This window comes from Homarus americanus, unplaced genomic scaffold, assembly GCF_018991925.1.
Source record: "Homarus americanus isolate GMGI-L3 unplaced genomic scaffold, GMGI_Hamer_2.0 scaffold29324, whole genome shotgun sequence".
In the NCBI taxonomy this organism is placed as follows: domain Eukaryota; kingdom Metazoa; phylum Arthropoda; class Malacostraca; order Decapoda; family Nephropidae; genus Homarus; species Homarus americanus.
Genome location: NW_024755207.1, coordinates 236404 through 262459, shown reverse-complemented (window position 1 = coordinate 262459; position 26056 = coordinate 236404). Strand labels below are relative to the sequence as shown.

Below are 26056 nucleotides of genomic sequence, written 5' to 3'. Positions count from 1 at the left end.
TTACACTAGCACCGACAATGATTTCTTCCAAAGTGGGCAGAGCTTTGAAGATGAGGGAAAATGCTGGGTTTAAAAAAGGTAATTATTCAGTTATGTGACCTGGACTTAAGGATGAAAATAGGTTCTTATATTGTATAGAATTTAATTCTACTATATATGCCTCCCCTGCATCCAACAGTTTTGAAATCCACAAAAGTGGTTTTGATTTGAGGTAAATTGTGAGTTAAAAGAGGGCGTGGGGGCACTACCAAACCTTAAAACCTTAACCTAATTTAATGCTGTGAGGGTTGCATCATAGTCGACACATGCTGATTTCATTGACAGATGGTCATTTAATTGATCCAGATATTGCTTATACGTAGCTCTGTTATTATCAATTTGTAAAAAAAATACCACTTGAATATCGACCCAGAATTAAATTCTATATAAGAAGAACCTGTTTTTATCGTCAAGTCCAGGTCATGTACTAAATCGAATATTAACCCCCCCACCCCCCCAAAAAAAATACAAATACAAAAATAAACCTTTGAAAACCTAAACCTTACCCATTAAAGCTGCTACCCTTTTACTTTCACTCAGCCAGGGTATCATAGGAATTTTATCTTTGCAATCAATAGTTTAGACAATTCTAAGACACTTTTCCTCTACAATAGGACGTTTCCCGGTATTTTTATAGTAGTTCACACAATATTCCTACCCCAGATCTAATACAGTATCATATTAGAAAAAGACGTCTAATTTTAGGATAATTTTCTTCTATTACATTACCGTCGGAAACGTATATTAATGGAGATAGCACATGCCAAATCTTTCTCTATTTAATTCCATTAATCTTCCCTTCATAAATCGGCATGCGCATGTGTTCCTGTATACGTCACGTGGCCAATCAAAAGCGTTCCTATTTTTGACACCAATTAAAATGAATTGTGGTTTCTGCTTTTAGAATTTGCTGTATTTTGGTTAGGTTAGATTAGGTTTATATGTTTTTCTAGTGTTTTTTTATGTGTTTTGTATTCACTTGGCCATGATTTTTGTCGAAAAATGCTTGTTTCTCTCCCCCACCCAAAACCCCGGTTCCCAACAGGCTCTCCTATCTTGTTGGGGGTAGAAGGGTGCGATAACTAAAAAACAGGCAATTTCCGACGATTATCAAGGTCGGAACCAATCAAAACACACACGCACAAAAAAAAAGACTATAAAAACATAGTTTTGACTTTGTAACAGTTGTGTGAACTACCTGTACTATAAATTTACCTGTTTCCCTTGCAAATGACCTAAAAATTGCCTAACCCATTTTCCTAACCAAGGGCTCCACCCCCCCTCTGGACCCCTGGCATATATAAATTGTTTCAAGGGAAATGTCATGCAGGTGTACTGTAGAAGAAAAGTGTCTTAAAATTGTCAAAATATTGATTGCTAAGATAGAATTCCTAAGATTCCATGGTTGTGTGAAACTAAAACCATACCAAAAACCTTACTTTATTAAACAGACGTCAGAGAAGATGTGATTATATTGATGTTTTTCTTATTTTCGGTGTTTCATCAGTGATTTTTGTGCATACATAAACTGCCCAAGAGATCTGAACTGTCCTCAGATTGATCAAAGCAGATCACGTTAAACTCACGTGAAAGAGATTTGAATATAAAATCCTGCAAAAATATGTTTAGGTAACTTAAAATCCGTCACTATTGTTGTATCTTGGTCACATCCACCATTTGTAAACATGTTTGGTTGTGTATGAAACCAGGTTCACCGATTCAGTTTTTGTGTGTCCATCACATAAATAAGGTAAGATTTTGTGTAAAATATTGGGGTAAAATTGTCATTTTGGTCATCCACCTATTTGGAAGTAGGTCAGAATCATTCAAAACACAAAATAACACCAGGAAAACATAATTTCAACCTAGCCTAACCAAACTTAAACTTCTCGCGGATGGTGGTAACTTAAAATTCTAAAATGTGTTGGGTAACCGAAACAATAATAATACCAAAAAAAAGGGTAGGGTTTTCAAAGGTGTATTTGGTGGGTTTTTGGGGGTGTGTGTGTGTTTTAACTCCTCATTTTCCCTTGTCTTCAAAGTCCTGCTCACTTTGGAAGATTCATTGTCATTGCTGGTGTTAAAGGAGTAAAAAATCCATAAATATGCATTGCCCATGAAAATAAAGGTCATATTCATATATAACAAGTAAAAATACGTAGAAAAATCCTATTTTAGTGATCAAAATGTCACTAAGGCATAAAATGATTCTTTAAGACAAAATTCTCAATGTGAAGTATCACAGTTATGTCAAAAGAGCTCAAGTCAGGGGGGAAATAATGTAAATCACTTAAGACAGCATAACAGTATGAAACAATTGAACCAAACCGAAGGATGTTACCCGGAACTAATTTATTGATTGTTAGTTTTGGCTGGTTCCTGTCATATTTCGTCCAAGAATTTTTTTTTTTTTTGCTACATAAATCCTTTTGACATAGCTCTGTTGACATAATTAGTGAGAAAAAAAATGTGATTTGTTCCTGCTGAGAGTTAGACATACATGTAGTTTTTTGTTATCAATTATCCAGTATGCCAAAGGAGAATAGGCAGTTATGTTTTGGGGAAAAGATCAAATTCAGTGACATTCCAGTTACGATTGCCTCAAGAAATGCTAATGTGAAGGTGTGTGAATGTTTTTCATTTCTTAATTATTTGTTTTCTCAGGAGTTTAATGTCTAGACTCTAGAGAAAATTGGGCCTTTTGGCATATATTCAGGGAAGGTAGCAACAAAAGGATGGGTTATGTTGGACATAGTTAGAATAGGTAAAAAATTTTTAGCTTAGACCAGTAGCCAAAATTTTTATATGCCCTAATGTCTTACCTAAGCTTGGTTGGCCCCCATTTATATGTGTACTGTACTGTGTTCTTTTGCTAAATGGTCGAATACAAAATTTTTATTTTAGATACTTAATGGCATTATATAAGGTTGAAACACTGTGTGTGAGTTTGCAATCATATTGAAGTTGATGACCTTTTGTTCAAAGACTGACTTTAAAGAAAATTTGAGACACCATGAAGATTAGTAATTCTCACCTATTTCACCTAATGATTAAACACTCTAATTCTGTATGGGGGGGGGGGGGTTGTTAGATTAGGCTAGGTTGGGTCGATTTCTAGTTTCGACCAACCACTGTTCTCGAGTTGAGCAGTTTGTTTTTCCAATGGTTTAGACAGTTTTAAGACACTTTTCTTTTATGACGTTTTCCTTGCAAATTACTTACACTGTATATACCGGGGGATCCAGGGGAGGGGGGGGGGGTGTTGCCCCACGGTTAGGAGGTTAGGTTTAGTAATTTTAAGTCATTTGCGAGGGAAACTTCATCAAACAAAAGTGTCTTTAAAATTATCTAAACCACTGGAAAAACACTTGGCTCAACACAACAGCCGTGATTGGCCGAAACTACAAATTGACCTAAGGGTGTTTCATCTTCTAGTGAAATAAATGAGGTTTCCTAATCTTCTTGAGGTCCTTTTTTTTACAGGGATTAGCCCACCCGGGCACAGGTCACTGACTCACATCGGGGCCTGGGGGGCGAAAATGTAATAATGATAATAATAATTCATAGTAAATAAAATTTCTAATAAAAGTAAAAAATTTAAAATAAAATAATAAATTATTAATGATGATAACAATAATAATACTAATAACACAACTGTAATAATAATAATAATAATAATAATAATAATAATAATAATAAAGAAAAAAAAAGATAAAAAATGAGAAACGGTATACAGTATGTGTGTTGTGTTGTCAATAGTAAGAGAAAGAATTGTGTGTAAATGAGGCAGAAAGTCAGATCAGCAACCTGGGACTTGGCCACAATTTTCGTGATGCCATATGGCAGCAGGGTCTACCATTAGACAACACATTATGCTTCCAAAATCTTCCCAGGCGATAGTACCTTCCTGTTTGGTAGCTGCCTACATGTATAAGCTTATAGTTTACTGTATATATCAGAAATTAAAATCAAAGTCACCCGAATGTTTACCCCACACACTGCTGGAATTGCAATACAGTACTATACTGTATATCTGTACTCAGACTACAGTACGTATACTATATAGCTATAGGATTTAAGGGAATTAAAGGGTTAATTTTAGCAGATCATAAATTTCAGGTATTTATTTTCCTTGACTAAATGTGCCAGACCAACTGAATTGCTGTGAATATACAGTACAGGTACAGGTCTGTGGACTGTATGAATACTTGTATTTCATCATTTTGGTTGAGTAGACATTGACAAGGTAGCTTGGGCATATCATACTTGTGTACAGAAATCATTGTTGGATAGTTTCAATATGACTTTAAAAATTTTTCTTTTTGTAAATTTTGACTGAAAATTTGTGCAGAAAATAAATTATAAGATGGACTTTATAAGCCAGTTACCAGTCACATTATGCAGTACATTACAGTATGTGGTAATGTCTCAACTTTCTCCACTTTCATTTTTGTGCATATGAAGAGAGTACAGTACTACATTATATGGAATAACCTATCATTTGAGGATTATAAACACCAAATAAAAGAATAAAAAAAAAAAAAACTCGGAAACAGCCAATAACTTTTAAATCTTTTGTTGCACTCAAATACTTGAGCTACCCTATAGAACTTGTGTAATATTAGGATAATAGCCACAGAATGTAAACAAATGGATGTCGGAAAAAATGGCACAGTTGTCAAATTAGGAGTAAACTGACACAAAAAATTCGCTAAGTTAAAGCTAAGGGGCCCGGTAAACCTATTCTCACCTAACCCATTGAAAATTTATTCTTTATCTGATGGTCCAACACACTAAAAAATATAATTTTTGACCTAATCTAATCTAAACTGACCTGACCCCCTCCCCTTCACCCAGTGAAATTTTTTGGTGCTATTTTTCTCTTGATTTGACATTTGTACCATGTTTTCTTAGTGACATTTTTTCTGAATGTACCCTGCTGCCATTTGGCATCACAAAAATTGTGACCAAGTCCTAGGTTGCTTATCTGACTTTCTGCCTCATTTACACACAATTGCAGGGTCACAATTGTCTCTCTTACTATTCACAACACACATCATTTCTCACTCTTATTTTTTCTAATTTTTGTATTTATTTGTGGTTCTTTATTATTATTATTATTATTATTATTATTATTATTATTATTATTATTATTATTATTATTATTACTGTATTATTATTATTATTATTATTATTATTAATTTTTATTAGGACAGCAATATCTCCATTAGCTGGAATCCCTCAAACCCGGAACTCTCCGATAGCTGGAATTTAAATTTTCTGAGGGGTACATTTTCCGGAAAATTCTGAGAAAATTTTCCCGATACCCGGAAAATTCCAAGGATGGGGGATTTTTTTTCCAGGTTTGAGAGATGAGAATGAGGCGCATTTTCTGGTTATTCCGAGAAAATTTTTCCGTTACCCGGAAAATTCCAGGGATGAGGGATATTTTTCAGGGTTTGAGAGATGATGTAATGGACAATTTCTGGAACTTTCGTGAACATTTTTCCGTTACCCGGAAAATTCCGGGGATGGGGGATTTTTTCCGGCTTTGAGAGAGTCATGTTATTACCCGGAAATCTCTCATTCTTTGAAGTGCTATGTACCATTTGTTCCGGCTAATGGGGATATCACTGTACTGTATTATTAACATTTTTTTTTATTATAATTGTACATATTTTATTTTTATTGAGTTGTATGAATTTTATTATTGTTATTATTATTGTACAGTATTGTATTTTATTATTCAATTTTCGCCCCCCAGGCCTTCATGTGGGTCATTATACAGGTACAATGACCTGTGCCCGGGTGGTCTAATGCCTTAAAAAATATACAGTACATGTTAATCTCAAATGTGTAAATGACAAATGTTATAGTGCTCTACATACAGTATACTGTACTGTGCAGTATATTGTACAGTTTATCAGTATAGTACTGTATATACATGTACCTTACTGTACCATGAGCCCAGTTCAGATGAAAGTGAACATGTCAAATTCATACATTATGCAGCACATGAGATTATGATCTGTTTTCTCATTCAAACTCAACTTTAACAAACCTGACTGAAAGTTGTACAAGTACCTGTACTGTAGTACAGGATATTCAGTAATATCATTGTTATACAGTATCCAGTGCCATTTTCCTCACTACTGTATAATACAGTACCTGTACTGCACTGTTACATCTGGATTGGAAGACTGAGCAAGATGAACATGTGGCCAACAATATATATTTTTTTGGGTGTACTGTATTAGTACTCGAGATTTGTGCTAAGCGATATTATAGATGTAATGTTTGTAAAGAAGGTTCGACTATGATTCCGACGTTGCCATGTGTTCGGAATGGCCACCAAGGGGTGGAACACTATACCTGTGGGCAAGTGGATTTTTATTGTGCAGTACTATAGTACTGTACTGTATTAGCTTAAAAAGGGTATTATAATGCTTTCGCACAATACGGGAATCTTAGGAAGTTTATCTTTGTAATCAATAGTTTGACAATTCTAAGGCACTTTTCTTCTTTGGCATTTCCCTCGCAAACGACTTTTATACCGGTTTGGAGATTAGGTTAGGTCATTTGCGAGGGAAATGTCATAGAAGAAAAGTGTCTAAGAATTGTCTAAACTATATATTGATTACAAAGAACAATTCCTCATATTTTTGTGTTGTGCGAAAGTAAAACTTTACCATAAAAAGTAACTATTTTCTGATGACCTAGACATACTGTATCAGCTTCTGGAGCATTAGCAACATTAGTTAGGATCTTGACATTACTGTTCTGTACTTTACTGTACTGTATTGGTCAGTTACTTTAGAATTATTTTAATTTGTTGTAATGATTGTATATTATCAAACTGTACCAATACAGTAATTATAAAATGTGAATTTTCATTTATCAGTGAGGGGTGTAGTACTGTACTGTACATTACTATTGTGTATTACTGGTGAAGTGTGCAGTCATTCAGTACTATTATGTATTACTGTATCTTTATTTGTGTCTCGGGAATACACCGCCTAATTTAAAAAAGGTATTTACGGAACATTCTGTATATATTGGTACTGTACAGTATAACAGTATTATGTCATTATATTAGGATTCCACTGAAGATGAGAGGCGAGGGGGTGTATTAGACTATAGCTACGGTATCTTATCTATAGTGTGTTGTGATAAGATGGCCAATTAGTGGCCAGTTCAAGAAAAACTTATCCGTTTTGTATATGTAATATATTACATTATTGTATGCATGTGATCCAGGCACCAGTAATGCTGTGAGTCAGGGTTTGAAACAAAGTGGGAGTGCTTGTGTGAACACATATTTTCCCCTGCATAATCTACGTATTTGTCATGTATCATTGTCACAAAATATTAGTCTATGAGGATGAAGAAATAGAAACTTAAAGAAAGGAACGACCAGATGGTAATACAGTACAGTACATTGTTGATACCGTCACCACTTCCCTCCGTCACCTCACCCATTCTTATATCCTCCCTGACCCCCTTCACCACTTCTCTCCCTTTCCCTCCACCACTCCCCTCCCTTTTGGCACCTCATTCTTCACCTTCCCACCCATCCCAAAGCACCCTTGCCCCACCCACATTCATCCCAGATGTCTGCCCCACCCATCCATCCCAGACAGCACCTGTCCCACCCCACCCAACCCAGACAACGCCTGCCCCACCCCAGACAACGCCTGCCCCACCCCAGACAACGCCTGCCCCACCCCCAGACAACGCCTGCCCCACCCATCCATCCCAGACAACGCCTGCCCCACCCCATCCATCCCAGATAACGCCTGCCCCACCCCATCCATCCCAGACAACGCCTGCCCCACCTGCTCATCCCAGATAGCGCCAGCCCCACCCTGCTCATCCCAGACAAGGCCTGCCCCACCCTGCTCATCCCAGACAAGGCCTGCCCCACCCAGACTGCATCCTGCTCATCCCAGACAAGGCCTGCCCCACCCCTGCTCATCCCAGACAACGCCTGCCCCACCCTGCTCATCCCAGACAACGCCTGCCCCACCCTGCTCATCCCAGACAACGCCTGCCTCATTCTGCTCATCCCCAGACAACGCCTGCCCCACCCTGCTCATCCCAGACAACGCCTGCCCCACCCTGCTCATCCCAGACAACGCCTGCCTCATCCTGCTCATCCCAGACAACGCCTGCCCCACCCTGCTCATCCCAGACAACGCCTGCCCCACCCTGCTCATCCCAGACAACGCCTGCCCCACCCTGCTGCCCCATCCCAGACAACGCCTGCCCCACCCTGCTCATCCCAGACAACGCCTGCCCCACCCTGCTCATCCCAGACAACGCCTGCCCCACCTGCTCATCCCAGACAACGCCTGCCCCACCCTGCTCATCCCAGACAACGGCCTGCCCCACCCTGCTCATCCCAGACAACGCCTGCCCCACCTGCTCATCCCAGACAACGCCTGCCCCACCTGCTCATCCCAGACACCCATCTATACCAGACAACTGCCCACCCTGCTCATCCCAGACATGCCTCATCCCAGACAACGCCTGCCCCACCCTGCTCATCTGCCCCACCCTGCTCATCCCAGACAACGCCTGCCCCACCCATCTATACCCAGACAACGCCTGCCCCACCCTGCTCATCCCAGACAACGCCTGCCCCACCCTGCTCATCCCAGACAACGCCTGCCCCTGCTCATCCCAGACAACGCCTGCCCCACCCTGCTCATCCCAGACAACGCCTGCCCCACCCTGCTCATCCCAGACAACGCCTGCCCCACCCATCTATCCAGACAACGCCTGCTGCTCATCCCAGACAACGCCTGCCCCACCTGCTCATCCCAGACAACGCCTGCCCACCCTGCTCATCCCAGACAACGCCTGCCCCACCCTGCTCATCCCAGACAACGCCTGCCCCCTCATCCCAGACGCCTGACAACGCCTGCCCCACCCTGCTCATCCCAGACAACGCCTGCCCCACCCTGCTCATCCCAGACAACGCCTGCCCCACCCTGCTCATCCCAGACAACGCCTGCCCCACCCATCTATACCAGACAACACCTGCCCCACCTGCTCATCCCAGACAAGCCTGCCCCACCCATCTATACCAGACAACACCTGCCCCACCCTGCTCATCCCAGACGCCTGCCCCATCTATCCCAGACAACGCCTGCCCCACCCTGCTCATCCCAGACAACGCCTGCCCCACCTGCTCATCCCAGACAACGCCTGCCCCACCCCTATACCAGACAACGCCTGCCCACCCTCTATCCAGACAACGCCTGCCCCACCATCTATGCCAGACAACGCCTGCCCCACCCTGCTCATCCCAGACAACCCCACCCTGCTCATCCCAGACAACGCCTGATGCTCATCCCAGACAACGCCTGCCCACCCATCTATACCAGACAACGCCTGCCCCACCCTGCTCATCCCAGACAACGCCTGCCCCACCCTGCTCAAGACAACGCCTGCCATCAGACAACGCCTGCCCCACCCTGCTCATCCCAGACAACGCCTGCCCCAGACAACGCCTGCTGACAACCTGCCCCACCCTGCTCATCCCAGACAACGCCTGCCCCACCCATCTATACCAGACAACACCTGCCCCACCCTCATCCCAGACAACCTGCCCCACCCATCTATACCAGACAACACCTGCCCCCCCTGCTCATCCCAGACAACGCCTGCCCCACCCATCTATACCAGACAACACCTGCCCCACCCTGCTCATCCCAGACAACGCCTGCCCCACCCATCTATACCAGACAACACCTGCCCCACCCTGCTCATCCCAGACAACCTGCCCCACCCATCCCACCTGCCCCACCCTGCTCATCCCAGACAACCTGCCCCACCCATCTATACCAGACAACACCTGCCCCACCTGCTCATCCCAGACAAGGCCTGCCCCACCCTGCTCATCCCAGACAGCCCCACCCTGCTCATCCCAGACAACGCCTGCCCCACCATCTATACCAGACAACACCTGCCCCACCCTGCCATCCCAGACCCTAGATCCCAGGAATCCCAGGGCCTGCCCCACCCTGCATCCTGCCCCAATCCCAGACACCTGCCCCCACCCTGCTCATCCCAGACAAGGCCTGCCTCATCCTGCTCATACCAAATCCATAAACCAATCTGCTCATCCTATTCTGACCACATTTTCCCTCTTCTATCCCATCCTGTTCCTTATCATTCTTGATTTCCTCGTCCACACCCGCCGTTGCGCCAGTCAGCCGCCACCCACCCTACCTAATCTACTCTCTGAATAGTTCAAGTACCATGAGGCTTTCCCCAACACGTGACAGCCTATGACTTACCCCGGCTAAATTTGTCCGGTCTCTTACAAGACGACGGGAAAACGGAAATTAGTGTTTTTGGTGTTTAACGGTTGAAAAAGTTTGCACTTGTTAATATTTACTGATATTTTACAAACGAATATTTTGTGTAAGTAGATACATCATATATATATATATATATATATATATATATATATATATATATATATATATATATATATATATATATATATATATATATATATAGTTGTGAAAGTTTACAGTTTGTTCAAGTACAGTAGGTTGTGTTTTAGGTAGCGGTGTCTTAATTTTCTGGAGAATTTAATATTTATTAAAGTATGAATCAAGTTGTTAGATTATATTTATATTAAGCTTTATTTTGACTGAATATTGATGAAGTTGGTGCATGTAGGGTGTGATCACTACATGATTCAACTGCGTATGTTAATGGGGATCAATAAATTCGGGAACTCGTACTGGTTTGGTGTTAAAAGCGCTGACAATATTGAAGTAAATTTGTAATCTTACTCAGGAAATGACTCTCGGAGTTGAAATGTCGCCAAGTACAGATTGCATTAAAATCTGTGCTGTATAACTCGTAGATTTAAACAAGAGCTTTTAGTATACTAGACTTGATTTAACGTTGCTTAATTCATCCCAAATAGGATACAGGCGTTGTCACTTGATAGAGAAGGCTGAACCACTCTAGGCTAATTCTTGCAGTCAAGTATTTTACACGAGAGAAAGAGAGAATTGAGTGGATTTGTATAACGGAGCACGACTGTATATCTGACTCGACACCAAATGACTTGGCCAAAGCTTGGTGGAAGCCATAATGTTGTACACCAGCCACGTCACTCACCAAGGTATGGTAACAATGCTCGACGTGCGGAAATGGTGGAACAATGGAACCCTGACGATAAATTCAACAAATGGCAACTGGGGAAGAATCGTGTGTGTGTATATATATATATATATATATATATATATATATATATATATATATATATATATATATATATATATATATATATATATATATATATATATATATATATATATATATATATATATATAATTTTTTTTCTTCAAAACCTATCACTTGTTACTGGTTTCGAAACCCTGAAAAGTAAAAAGTCTCATGATTTTGCTGGTGGTCATTGAGAAATGCACATGCATCTCGGTTTTAATAATTATTTGCAAGTCACGTAGGTAAGAAGTGGTTTTGGGTTTAAATCACATGTGGGGCGGGGCGAGGGAGTGAGGTTACACTGGGTTGGGCAGGCGAGGTGAAGAACGGAGCGTGTGAATTAATCTTGCCTAACAGTGTATCATCTGACAGGTCCGCCCTTCACCCCACTCATCCTTCTCCTCCGTACTCTGGTGTGTGTGAGATTGATATTTTCTGTCATTATTTTCCCTCAGCAGATGTAGTGATGTGATATCCAAAATCTTGTAGTAAATATAATTAGTCACTCAGGAATTGATCCATTTGTGCATATTTTCTCTTTGGTTCTAAACGCCAAAGGTTAAAACTTGCTCATGGGTCTTTGCGAAGTTTTGTTGCTTTCCAATACCTTGTACCTGTATATGAATTGTGTGGCCTTTTGGACTTTACATAAGAATGGAGGAAACTGCAGCGGGCCTATTGGCCTATACTGGGCAGTCCCGTTTACACCCAACTCCTATTGCTCATATAAGCATCCAACCTGTTTGAAGCTATCCAGCGTATTCGAGTTAATGATGATATTTGGTAACTTGAGCAGCGGCTCAGGAGTTGGCCACATTTTGGGGTAGACATTGCTATTTTCATTTGTTTTTTCAGACGTCTTTGAAGCGTCCCATCCTCTGTGTGAGTTTTTATTGTATCCGGAAAAATAATTCCATTAACTCGTCATGTCTGGTGAACGAAGAGAGCAGCGTCTTTGTGTCGTCACCGGCTGCATTATATTTTACACGTGTGTCCATACTGTACGTGTTCTTTGCCTTACATAATTATGGGGTTTCCGCGGGATAAAGAAAGATGGATCTATTGTGGAGTAATGGATGCTGTAGTCTTGTTTTGATAATAATCCGTGTTTTGCTTGATTAGATATTCAAGTTGACTGAATTTTACTCCAGAGGAGGCGTGTTTCCTGGACACAAATACAGAAGTATGAAAATAAAGCCCAAAGTCTGGCAATTGTGAGAAAAACCACTGAGACCCGGAAGGTGACGTCGCTTTCTGACTATATATATATATATATATATATATATATATATATATATATATATATATATATATATATATATATATATATATATATATATATATATATATATATATACACACACTTAAAGAAACATTTAGGTCTGGTAATGGCGAGAAAAGGCGAGGTTTAGTGTGTATGTGAGTGAGGTTGGATGGGACTTCCTTCCTCCTAGGGAGAGGAAGTTGAGTGTTGATACAAGTAATAGGTGTCTGGGGCGGCCACCATCATTACCGGTTTATGAAGGCTGAGGTGTGCGTCGTAGGGTGGTGGAGGGGGGTGTGGGGGCTGGCGGTGACTGAGACAAGTGATGGAGTACGTTTGTGTATGGCAGTAATATGGAATGTGCAAGCTTGTGCAGTCGGGCAGAGAGACGTGTCAGAGTTTGTGTACCTACCCATGTAAGGTTACTTGTGATGTTTTAATTCCTTGCTCTAATACAAGCCTAAACAAGTCACCACAAGTCAGCGATGACACGCTTCTGGAAATGATGCCAGACCAACATTTGTCTGTCCTCTTCCTGCAGTTGTCTAATTGCATGATGTCATGATGGAGTGTGTGTGTATGTGGTAGTAGCGTACACACGTAGTAAGCGTAGCGCCGTAGTAACATGAAACCTAAGTCTGAATTTAGAAACTCGACTCCTCTTTTTTGTGTATATAATAAAGACTAATTTAGTGTGTGTGTGTGTGTGTGTGTGTAGGGGGGGGGTACCGTGGCCTGATCTAGAATCCAGATAAAATTTGGCATGAAGATTCTTTTGGGTGGAGGGGGAGGGGATATCGTCCTAAGGGCACGACCATGTTCACATTTACATTGGATCCTGGTCAAAGACAGGCGAGTTCATACTATTGTCCTAATATTGGGGGATATGTAGCACTTAAGTGTCCGTCCCTAGTGTACTGAGCGAGGGATAGTGTAGCGAGACGGATAACAAGAGTAAGACAGTAATAATAAGATGAATTTGTTCTTATTCATTTTGGTTGGCAGTGGCTATAGCTTAAAAAGGATTACAGAGCAAAGGGTTTTTATCACACTCCAGTAGTTAGGTTATTGTGGCAGTGAATAAATAGCTATTTTCCTCCCATAGTGTGTCCGTAAATGTGCCGAATGCTCGACTTACCTACTTTGTGCAAATTGTGGACAAAAGTCTTAAGATGAGCTATGTTAACATCAACAGTGAAGTCATCTGCCATTTCATGCACGCGCACACACACACAGACATTACACTTGGACCTGTTTCAAGTGTGTTCTATTTTCACACAATCTAAGACATATCCGGTACTGTTCTTAATGTGTGGTCATTTATCAGTCCACAGTACTTCACATTTGGCATTGTATCTGCAAGAAGGACTTACTGTCTCGTGTAGTATAGGAACCCAAGCTTAACTCACCCGATGATGACGCACCCAAATACTAACCTAACCAAATTTTAATCTAATCTAACCCCCCCCCCCACGATTAGCATTAGGGTGTATATTTATTAGGTGAAATAAGCTGGGGTTCCTAATCTTCACGAGATGCCGAGGTACTGAAATCCCAAATGTCTAAGGATGACAGATTGTTAGTGACCCGTGTACCTTGAAGTGTGTTGAGTGTGAGGGAGGGAGAGTGTGTGTGTGTGTTGACGGTAAAGGAGTGTGTGGTGAAATTGAGAGAGAGAGAGAGAGAGAGAGAGAGAGAGAGAGTGTGTGTGTGTGTGTAGTGAGAGTGAAGGAGTGTGTAGTAAGAATGTGCAGTGAGAGTGAAGGAGTGTGTAGTAAGAATGTGCAGTGAGAGTGTGTACAGTCAGTATATACAGCCTTCGAGTGAGTGGGTCAAGGCTACAGCTTCGGCGGCCACCAGGACATCGAGACACACACACACACACACACACTCTCTCTCTCTCAACATTAAGAGCATCACTACAGGGACGATACTCTTTATATTTGACAAACGCCAGACGATTTTAACCCGCTCAGAGACAAGTTCCAGTAGACTAACTCCACTAATACATTCCGGGAAGGAAATTATGTCACTCTTATTTCTTGATTTTGTACCGGAGTAAACTGCTGTCAATTGGTATGAGTGTTTCGTCATTTCCTACATCCTGTGTGTGTGTGTGTGTTGGGGGGGGGGGGTATTTTAGGTGTACGATAACGTGTGTGTGTGTGTGTGGTCATCTTGGCTGTTCTCTCAAAGAAAGTGGTGGTGGCGATTCCCTTTCGACCCTGGCTGGAAGCTGAGTCAGTGCAACGTCATCCCTGCGTCATCACTGCCACGTCATCTCCGCGTCATCGCTGCCACGTCTACAGAACGAATTAAGCTGTACAGTGCAGGTAGTAATGTAGATGAGTTGTGACGGATATTGTCCAGGACCAGAATATATCGTTTGCCTAAAGACATAACCATCTGTACCAATATAGGGACGAAGAACAATTATTAATGTCTTGTGATCACAGAGGTACCTCTTGGAACGTGGCGGTGGGTGGGTGTGACTGATGCCGTGGTGGCGGTTGTGGATGGATGGTTGTGGATGGGTGTGACGGTTGTGAGTGGGTGTGGTGGTGACCGTTGTGTGGAGGAGCGTTGAGTAGGGCGTGGTGGTAGGTGGAGTGAGTGGCGGGGAGGGAGGGAGGGAGTAAATGTCTCTGTCCCCTCCTGTCATTCTTCCTTCCTGTCCCTCCTACCCTTCTGTCTCCCCCTCCCCTCCTGACCCCCCCCCTTTCTTCCTTCCTGCCCCCCTCCCAGGCCTCTACTTTTCCTTCTTACCTATTCATATTCTTCCCTCCTCCACCCTCCGTCACTCCCTCCCCCACCCTCCGTCTCCCTCCCCACCCTCCGTCCTCCCTCCCCCTCCTCCTCCCTCCCCCACCTTCCGTCCTCCCTCCCCCACCCTCCGTCACTCCCTCCCCCACCCTCCGTCACTCACTCCTCGCTGCCTGACCTGCCAGTGTACGGCTGTTAGGTTCATTCAGTAAGAGAGAGAGAGCCAGGGGCTGTTTTTAAAATTGTATCGTATTAATTTATTTTGTTATAATCTTTCAGTGGTTCAGTACTTTGTTATTTGTATTTTCCTCAAGGTCTATCTACGATGTATTTTATTTAGTAATTTATATACTGAATATTTTTGTTTTCATTCGTTGATTGATTGGTTCAATTTATTTAATAATGTCAATAATAATGTAATAATAATTAATCAATTGAAGTAATATTTTTGGTTATCTTTGTTTTGTGGGACCCGAGTGGTGGTAGTGATGATTGTCTTGGTGCTAGTGATAGTGCCGGTGGTGTTTAATGGTGATGATTGAATGCTGAGGATGTCCGGCTTGTCCCCTATATTTCCCGATAGTGAGGGCAATGGCTCCAACACGGGGGTGGGGGGGGGTCAGTGTCGTGCTTGGTGCCACTCCCAGCCAGGGTGTAGTACCTTTGTTTTGCCTTTGCTTCTCTCGCCACCTGACCTCTCTCACACCTTCACCCCTACTTACACCACTCACTTACACCCCAACCCACACTCCTACAACTCCGCCCTCACACACGCCTTCACCTCTGCCCCCACATCAACTCATTCTTACACCCCTACTCCCCACCTCACCTGTCACTCTCACCTCTCTCACCCCCTCTCCACACACCACCCCTCCAAGTAAATGTTGTTGGATGTACATTATATAATATCAGAGAGAGAGAGAGAGAGCAGTGTCATCAACCATACCGGTATTCACTAGATAACTCACTGATACTGCCCATTGTGTGTGGTGGTTGGTTGTGGTGGTTGTAAGGGGGGGTGGGTGTTGGGTAGTAGGGGTTATGGTTTGTGGTAGGGGTAGTGACGGTGTCATCAACCATACCGGTATTCACTAGATAACTCACTGATACTGCCCATTGTGTGTGGTGGTTGGTTGTGGTGGTTGTAAGGGGGGGTGGGTGTTGGGTAGTAGGGGTTATGGTTTGTGGTAGGGGTAGTGACGGTGGTGGTCATGATGAGGGTGGCTTGTTTTGTTGTGATGTGGTGGTTGTGGTGTGGTGGTAGTGGTGTCATAGTGGGGTGGTGGTGTATTTTATGGGAGGGAGTGGTGATGGTGGTAGTGGAGTCATAGTTGGGGGGGTGGTGGTGGTTGTAGTCTGGAGGAGGAGGAGGACTCACTGACTCCGTCCCACTTAGGGCTCGTCGTCACCCTGGCACAGTAGCCTGCAGGTGGATGTCCTTAAGGTAGACTCTCTGTACTGTTACGTCATAGCTGAGTATTGGGGCTCTTACAGTGGCGCTCACATATTGTCTCCGGGGCTCTCACAGTGGTTGGTAGTGTTATAAAAGCACGTCACTGGGGCTCAAGAGCTCTATACACTGGTGGTCCAAGATGGCTTACCGGTGTACTCCAAAAAATCATGAACGTAAAATTACCACCAATGTTTGTATACACTAGCGGGGGAGATGCCACAGTTGAACACAATAATAATAATAAGCACTTTAATGTCTTACACCTCCGGGACTTAACCTAACTTAACCTAAACCTAGCCTAACCTATACTAAACCTAACCTAACCAGTCCTAACATGGAACAAGTGTATTCTGTCGTTGCTGCGTCATAAATACACGTGTTTGTCCTCCAGTAGATCAAAAGGCCTACTGTATATGCATTGATCCGTCAGAAAGTGCCTCGGAGTTAGTTAGATAGTTATAGGGGTAAGTGTAGTTTGCACCACCCCCCGTATGTGTGGGGGGGGGGGAGTTGTTGTTGCAGGGGTTCATCATGCAAAAGGTCATTGGTCTCGGAAGGAAGTTGTTTACTTTCTAATGTGACATCCGGGGCTCTTGGCGTCGCTACCTCGCATGCTTCCCACCTTTGCCCTACATCTGTACTGATTTTTTCTGAAGGGTGGCGGCTCATGTGTCGGTACTATAGGTGCTCTGGCCTGGCAAACAACATATTGTCGTCAGTATACTGTATGTCATAGAACTTACCCTCGGACTGTACCGTTTTGTCATCCTTCAGTTTCGGGGGGAAAAAGAACTCGTGGCGTGAGTCTGATAACCCAAGCCTTGAAGATTTTTATTCTCTCGAGAAGATAATTGAAGGAAATAGCTTATCTTCTCGGAAAATTGTCATCATGAAGTCGTTTCGCAAATTTGCCACTTTGTCACTTACTGCTGGTAATGGTCCTAATCAGTTAATTGTGAGTGGCGAGGATACCGAGTTGGCCGGTGTATACAGGCCAGCACCATGTATGTGTGTGTGTGTGGGGACGATATAATTACTAGACCATCACTAATTTCCCATGAGTAATAGATAAGAGAGACAGATAGATAGTGGTTAATGTTAGCAATAATATCAACAATACGTGCTGATAACACTCACATATAACAGAGCTTCAAATACTATTTAGTAATTTCTTCCCTGGTGATTATGAGCTGATTGTTAACAGTGAAGGGGCCGTGTTGAGTATGCAGTACTCCCTGACCGTATACAGCACAACAGTGATATTACTTTGGTATTCCTTAACATTCTCGTGTTATAAAGATCAGGTTTTAGAATTACATCTCCATAAATCTGCTCTTGAATAAATATCACACCGACATACATACAGCCGAGTGTGTCTTGAACATTTGTCACGTATTTTTTTTAGATCTGGTCACAGTATATAGCCTGGGACTGTCAAGGGGGGTGTCGAGGAATAAACAGTCTTGTAGGCCTGTATGGTGTAATTAGGCTGGCTTTGTGTTGTTGTTATAGGCTTGGGGACGCCCATGGTGTGCTGTTCATCCACCCAGTTCGACGTTTCAATGGGTCTGAAATTCGAGGTACAGACATGGTTGAGGAATAGTCTCTCTCTCTCTCTCTCTCAAATAGCAGTTGTATTAGCTAAACACCGGGGCTATACCAGCGAGTAAGTCATACTATAGCTCTCAGATAACCTCCAGGGCTACGGATCCTTGACACACTATGGCTTGGTTAACTATCAAGGGTGTCTCTTAGTAGTAAATAAAGGCGCTGACAGGTACGTATAGGCTGGTGTTGATTCTCTAGATTTCGCCTATAACTTTACTGATATGAGCCACCTGGTGAGAGGATCTTGGCGGTATCAGCGAGTCACTAAAGGAACCCCCCCACTCCCCCCATTGAGTAGTACACCTTTCCTGGACGTACGTGTACTAATTTTATGATGAGTGATTAATTTCGAGTCCCCGCACGCTTGTTGATACGGCGAGACATCACCTTTAATAGCCTGTTGCCTTTGTTAGGATGAGATGATCTTTAACTTGCCTCGTGATGGGGAAGATCTCGTGAGGATCTTTATCTTATCTTACCTTGTGATGAGGAAGATCGAAGGTGGTGTAAAGGAAACACGTTTACTGTACACTTTTGCTGCCCGTGTGTACAAAATAATATTGCTCAATACTTTCGTCAACTGTATATTGACCCTGGGGAAATGTTTCTCTACTGTAATCATTTTTAAGAGCTCTCTGTACTTCTCTAGTTTATTTCACCTGGTAGGTAAACGCCTTGACGCTAAACTAACTTACTTAACTTAACCTAATTTAACCTAACCTAACCAAACCTAACGCCTTGACGCTAAGCTAACTCACTTAACCTAATTTAACTTATCCTGACCTAACCTAACTTAACCCCCCCCCGCCCACCAGGTTGCGTTAGGGTGTTTAGTCATCCAGGTGAGATAAGCTGTGGGTGCTAATCTTCATGTGATCCTCGTATCTTGTCTCTGAGTCACTGATAAATATCGATGAGTGGGTAAAGAGAATAAAAGGGTCACCTGAAGATTAGACCTCCAAGCTTATCTCATGTTAGGTTTGGTTTGGTTGAAATAGGTTAGGTGAGGAGAGGTTAGGTTAGGTTAGCTTTGGCGCGACTAAAGATTGCACAGTGAATAAGGACTTGCGCAACGGTGTCAGTACAGGACGGAACTTCTACAAATAATCCACGTAATAAATGCATAACAGTAGTGTGATAATGGCCACACTGTGTGATAATGGCCACACTGTTCTGGTACACTGTGGCCGCGGGGGCGATAACAAGTATCGTTGCTGGTGGCTGTGCTGGCGCTGGAGTAAGAGTGTTTTAAGTGGCAGGTTTAGTGCTGGGTTGAGAGCTGTATAGTGCCGTGTGAGGGTGGGTGCTGTATCCTCAAGAAGTCTCACTGTTCGGGGGATCACCTGAAGAATATCCCCCCCCCCACCAAGTTAATATCACCTGAAGAATAAACACCCCAAACTTATTTCACCTGATGATTAACCATTTTTTACACTTTCCTAACCTAACCTGTATAAAAGCGTAATATAAGGGCAGAAAGTTACTCTAACATGGTGTAATCTCTCCTCAGCTATATTAAATCACACGATGTTACTATCATAAGTCCACTAGATCAACCCAGACGTAATCTGAGTTGGTGGGATTGTGTTCGTCTTGAGAAACTTCCGGGGTGGGACGGCTAGGTGTCTGAGCGAGGGTAAAAGGGGCTAGGTGGCTGAGAGAGGAGTTGAGGGCTAGGTGGCTGAGGGAAGGGATGGGGGCTAGGTGGCTGAGAGAGGAGTTGAGGGCTAGGTGGCTGAGGGAAGGGATGGGGGGCTTGGTGGCTGAGGGAAGGGGAGAGGGGTAGGAGCTATCATGCAATATCTGATAAGATCTGTCTCATTTGTGAACGGATGGAGTTGTGCACGTGGCCACCTGATATGGGCGTGGCAGCGTCGAGTGCCAGAGTGATTGACCGAATGGTGAGGCCGGCCTGAGTGTCGAGAGGAAGCGAGTGTAAGAATAACTAGCTCGAGACAAGAGAGAGATTTGAGTTGAGTGCTAGAAGGAGGACTGAGTATTGACAGGCCCTTTGTGTGAGTAAGAGAGGAGGGGGTGGAGAGTACACACGTGGTTAGCAGTACAGGCATCCGTCCATCAAATTACTGGAAACATGTAATTGGGGGATCAGGATTTCATTCTGTAGATATTTACCGTGAGAGGGGCATCGTGGGGGGGAGAGGGGAGAATAAACGTCAATTGGATGAAGGGAAAAGGGAGAGGGGGAGGTGAGGGGAGACACAACTTAAAACAGGACACATCTGTTTACGTCTAATTTGCATCTAATGAGAGGGGTGGGGGTTGATGGGATAGGAAACATTAGAATAGGAAAGTGAAAGGGTGGAGAGAGTGAGAGTAGGGAGAAGGGAAAAGAAGCAAAAAAAGAGCAGGAGAGATGGGAAAGAAAAGAAATGGATAACAAAATAAAAATATCCATGGGGGTGAAGGTCGGAAGGGAATGAGAACAGAAAGGGGGAGATGAGAGGGAGTAGTAAACGAATGGAAAGGAAAGGGATTGAGAATGCGACAAGGGTGAGGAAGACACAAGACAATCCCAAACAGAACACCGAATGAACATATGAAAGAAACGAGGAATAGGAAAGAAATGGCAGAAACTATGCATAGAAATATAAGAAGAGAAGAATATAATAATCTTGGGTTGGTGTGGAAACCTTTATAAGTGTACCAAGTGCTGAAGGTGATCGTGAAAGGTGGTGGACTTGGTCAAGGTACCCCACCACCTTTTATGACGCTGGGCTAACACGGTACAAGAATTACTCACCACACTTGTGTTTTCTGTACCTAACCCTGTACCTGTCCTCATGTCTCTGAAGGCATCACACACCTGTATGGAACTGTTACCGTATGGAAGATACTGTTGCCTCGTTATAAGTCAAGGTGTCGTGTTGTGATGTTCTGGATTAAATGAGCTAAGCTTGATACTCTGTCGGATCTGAGTTAAAGTAGAGGTCAGGGTATCTATTATTATTATTATTATTATTATTATTATTATTATTATTATTATTATTATTGCTACTGTATCTCTAGTTTATATCAAAGATGTAAGGTTGTTTTGATTTGTTCAGAACTTTGTGTAAACTTGTGTTGAAATGTATAACTGACGACGTAGGGAGGTGTGTGTGTGTGTGTGTGTGTGTGTGTGTGTGTGTGTGTGTGTGTGTGTGTGTGTGTGTGTGTGTGTGTGTGTGTGTGTGTGTGTGTGTGTGTGTGTGTGTGTGTGTGTGTGTGTGTGTGTGTGTGTGTGTGTGTGTGTGTGTGTGTGTGTGTGTGTGTGTGTGTGTGTGTGTGTGTGTGTGTGTGTGTGTGTGTGTGTGTGTGTGTGTGTGTGTGTGTGTGTGTGTGTGTGTGTGTGTGTGTGTGTGTGTGTGTGTGTGTGTGTGTGTGTGTGTGTGTGTGTGTGTGTGTGTGTGTGTGTGTGTGTGTGTGTGTGTGTGTGTGTGTGTGTGTCGCGCAGACCAAGCGAACTAGAGAGAGCTTGATGCTTGCTTGTATGAGGAGGGGTGGCACAATGTATTCAACGCTGTCTCCTCTAGTCACACACGGGAAAGAAAATGAAGTCCAACACCGTCTACAACCAGTGTCTAATACAAGCTGGTCTCTGGTTATTTTCCCCTTCCTGTAGTGGTGTAACTCAGACATCAGATGCTCAGAGCTCTCCAACGTTCATATTTCTCCGTAAGTGTTGGCACGATGACAGGTCTTTTCCTGTACCTCTTAAATAGCGACACAAACACTATATTGATTTTAAGAATTTTACATTATATTTTTCCTGAAACTGGATGAGGAGAGAACTTATTCCGTATTGGTTAGGTACTGTAGGGTTGGTTGGATTGTTGTAGGTTAAGTTAGATTAGCTTATGGTTAGTCCAGAGTGTAATGAGTATGACTTGATAGAGAGAAAGAGAAGAGGGTAGTTGGACGAAGTGATAGTGTGGTGGTGTGGTGAAGGAGAGGCTAGGCCAGGCCAGTCGTGTTTATCATTGACTCACCAAAGTCTACAATAGTGGGGTCAGCCAACACCCCGGCAGGAGGGAAGGGGTTTATGTGGGGTTATGCGGGACTGTGTGGGGTTGTATGGGGCTGTGTGAGGTTATGTGGGGCTGTGTGAGGTTATGTGGGGCTGTGTGGGGTAATGTGGGGCTGTGTGGAGTTATGTGGGGCTGTGTGAGGTAATGTGGGGCTGTGTGGAGTTATGTGGGGCTGTGTGGAGTTATTTGACGCTATGTGGGGTCATGTTGTGGCGGTATGGGATTGTAAAGTGGATCGGAAGCACTAGTTCAACTATTGTACTCAAGTAGATAAGATACAATGGTGTTTTATTCATGCTGTGTTGCTTGGTCATTCAGTCTTAAGGCGCTGAGTCGTGTGATGACCTTCGAGAGTCTTAAAAGATCGCTGTTAAGGCACTTACTTGTAGTGAGGTCAAAGGTCATTTTACTAGAATGACTTATTGCTTCTGTGAAGTTAAATATTATAAAAAAGTGTGTGTGTGTGTGTGTGTGTGTGTGTGTGTGTGTGTGTGTGTGTGTGTGTGTGTGTGTGTGTGTGTGTGTGTGTGTGTGTGTGTGTGTGACACATAAGTGGTCAGTTTGTGGCCAGGTGATCAAATGTCGCTGGGAGGTGGGTGGTGGTGCTGGGAGGTGGGTGGCAATGCTGGGAGGTGGATACTGGGAAGAATCAGGACACGCATAAGATTTTTTTCCCTCGCCTACATTACCAAACCCCAGTTACCACAACGACGACTAATTTCCCCTCTCCCCCTTCCCTCCCCCCCCCTTCCCCCAAAAAGAAAAAAGTTAAAAGTTTCTGTTTCCTTCCAGACCTGGGCCCGGATTCTGAATGGTTCGTACGTTAACATTTTCCCCCTAACTGGAAACTAGAAATGTATTGTATAATTGGCTCGCTGAGGCTACCAAAGTGCATGTTTCGCCACCAAAGAATTCCAAAGTTGATAGATAGATACTTTAGGTGTATAGATATCTAATGACACGAGATTATAAATAATTTTGTTTTTTAGAATTAAAATCGATAAAAAACTCGCGTATGTAGCCATCTTCTCGCCCGTCCGTCCGTCCGTCCGTCCGTCACGTTGTGTGTCAATACAGTTCATAAAAGTTCATAACAACATCATTGAACCTCCCACTGTTCATTCATTGTGGTTAACTGATGTTTTGTGGTCATCATCATTGGCAGTGAGTAAGGTGAATCTGTTGCCTCACATCCTCAATCATCACTACACTTATTGCTGATAATCTAGTCGAGGGTTTGACAGATGTTCATAGTGAGTCAGGTGATGCAGGTGACGTACAGGTGTTTTTAATCATCTCATATTGGCACAGAAGGTCATGCCTGATGGTTGGTGTCTTACAAGTGTTTCTTACGATGCCACATGTTTGATACCGGTGTCAGGTATATCTCAGGTACTCACAATGACTCCAGGTGAATCTAAGGTGCTCATAATGACTCCAGGTGAATCTCAGGTGCTCATAATGACTCCAGGTGAATCTCAGGTGCTCATAATGACTCCAGGTGAATCTCAGGTGCTTCTAATGACTCCAGGTGAATCTAAGGTGCTCATAATGACTCCAGGTGAATCTCAGATGCTTCTAATGACTCCAGGTGAATCTCAGGTGCTCATAATGACGTCAAGTGATCTGTTCAACCTTGCACAGGATGTAAAGGAATGGGGTGCTCAATAAACTATCCCCCTCTGGGCAAATTTGAATCTGAGGTCACAGGTCGGGGAGGGGGGGCGATGATAAGCCATTCCACTGATGGGTTTAGTTTGTGTAGGACTTTCTGGGCTTTGCTGCTGCTCTCATTATGAAGGACAGGGCATTGTGGTGGACTGAACGTGTCTTGTGTGAAGATATTTAAGGTTTAACACGAACACACTCAAGTAAATGATGGAAAGTTCCCAGGAGGGTGGCTGCCTATGCGAGTTTCACTATCAACGCTAACCGAACCCAACCCATCAGGCGATCCGTAAAGTTTTATATCGACGTCTGGGTATAGTGTTTGTGGTAGGGGTTAATTAAGTAAAGCGAGGCGTGCGAGTTGTCACCAGTGGCCAGTACACACACACACACTCACACTCACATATTCACCTCGTAAAAGAAAAACGTTGTATGAGAACTGTTGATGATAAAGGTGAGGCTTTTATTGAGTAAGAATAATAAAAGAAACTGCATCACTCTTCACCTTGTGGTGGGTCAACCTTAGTCGCTCGTGTGTGGCGTAGTTAAAAAGTCCTGCCTGTCTGTGTGGTCGACTCGGTCCCATCACCACACTAACTACGATATGTTATGCCTGCCTTCTATACCTCTCTGTACCTCAAACGTGATGTGTAGTTTGTGTTATTTATGGTTATTTGTTTTTTTATCTTGTTATGTTCATTTTTCTCTGTGTTATTGTTATTTAATGTGGTTATTTTAACTAGGTTGTCTCCACCGTGGCTGTTAAGAGAGGCAGGGTGGCCATTGACAGCAGTTGAGGTGATCAGACAGCAATTTATCTGGTGGCGACACTCGTGCCCATTGTGTGTGTGTGTGTGTGTACCTGTGTCGGTGTCCGTATGTTTTTATCTATACGTACTTGCATGAATGTTTTAATAATGTTTATATATTGCGTTCTGACTGGCTGGTTGACAGACAGACAGACAGACAGACAGACAGACAGACAGACAGACAGACAGACAGACTTACAAGACTGTGAGAGAAGCAAACATTACAGAACCGGTGTAGTGAACTGAAGGTCATGTGAAGGAGTTAAGAGCCAGTCCTGAGTAGCAGCAGTTTGGATTTCGACGTGGAACTTGTTCTGGGATGTTCATTATTGTGGCTATAGGGTATTTTTTAAGACTGTTTGGTTAGATTGATTGAGTTGGGTTGAGTGGGTTAGGTTGGTTGGTTGAGTTCGGTTAGGTTGGTTGGTTGGTTGGGTTTGGTTGGGTTGGGTTGGTTGAGTTCGGTTAGGTTGGTTGGTTGGGTTTGGTTAGGTTGGTTGGTTGGTTGGGTTGGGTTTGGTTGGTTGGTTGGGTTGGTTGAGTTCGGTTAGTTTAGGTTGGATGCGTTATGGTTAGGTTATTTGAGTTAGGTTTGGTTGGTTAGTGTACGTTACTTGGGTTGGTTGGGTTAGGTTAGGTTTTATCTTGTCTGGATCAATGTTGGGTTAGGTTAGGCTTGGTTGGATTAGGTTACGTTACGTCACGTCAGGTTACGCCAGGTTAGTTTAGGTTGGGTTGGGTTAGGTAAGGTTTTATCTTGTCTGGATCAATGTTGGGTTAGGTTAGGCTTGGTTGGATTAGGTTACGTTACGTCACGTCACGCCAGGTTAGTTTAGGTTGGGTTAGGTTTTATCTTGTCTTGATCATTGTTGGGATGCTCTTGTTAGTATATGCGAATAGTTTAACGTGATTTGCAGTAACTGGCCGCCACCTGTGTGTGTTAGTGCTGCCGCCACTACAATCAATAATACTTGTTGGGTTCCAGCTCTCTCTCTCTCTCTCTCTCGTATGATTTTGGCCTTATAACCTTGAGTGCCTTTGGACTATTGTAATGACTCACTCTCTCTCTCACACACACACACACACACACACACACACACACACACACACACACACACACACACACACACGTCATGATTGTCACGCAGGCATTAGCAGTCGGCCAGGCATA

At 43.3% G+C, this 26056-nt stretch overlaps 1 protein-coding gene across 2 annotated transcripts in view; it reads left to right on the top strand.

Moving 5' to 3' along the window:
- The window catches only part of LOC121856454 (EH domain-containing protein 3-like), a 57286-nt gene that overhangs the window by 9224 nt on the left and 22006 nt on the right, over positions 1 to 26056 (top strand). The gene's annotated exons all lie outside the window — the stretch shown is intronic.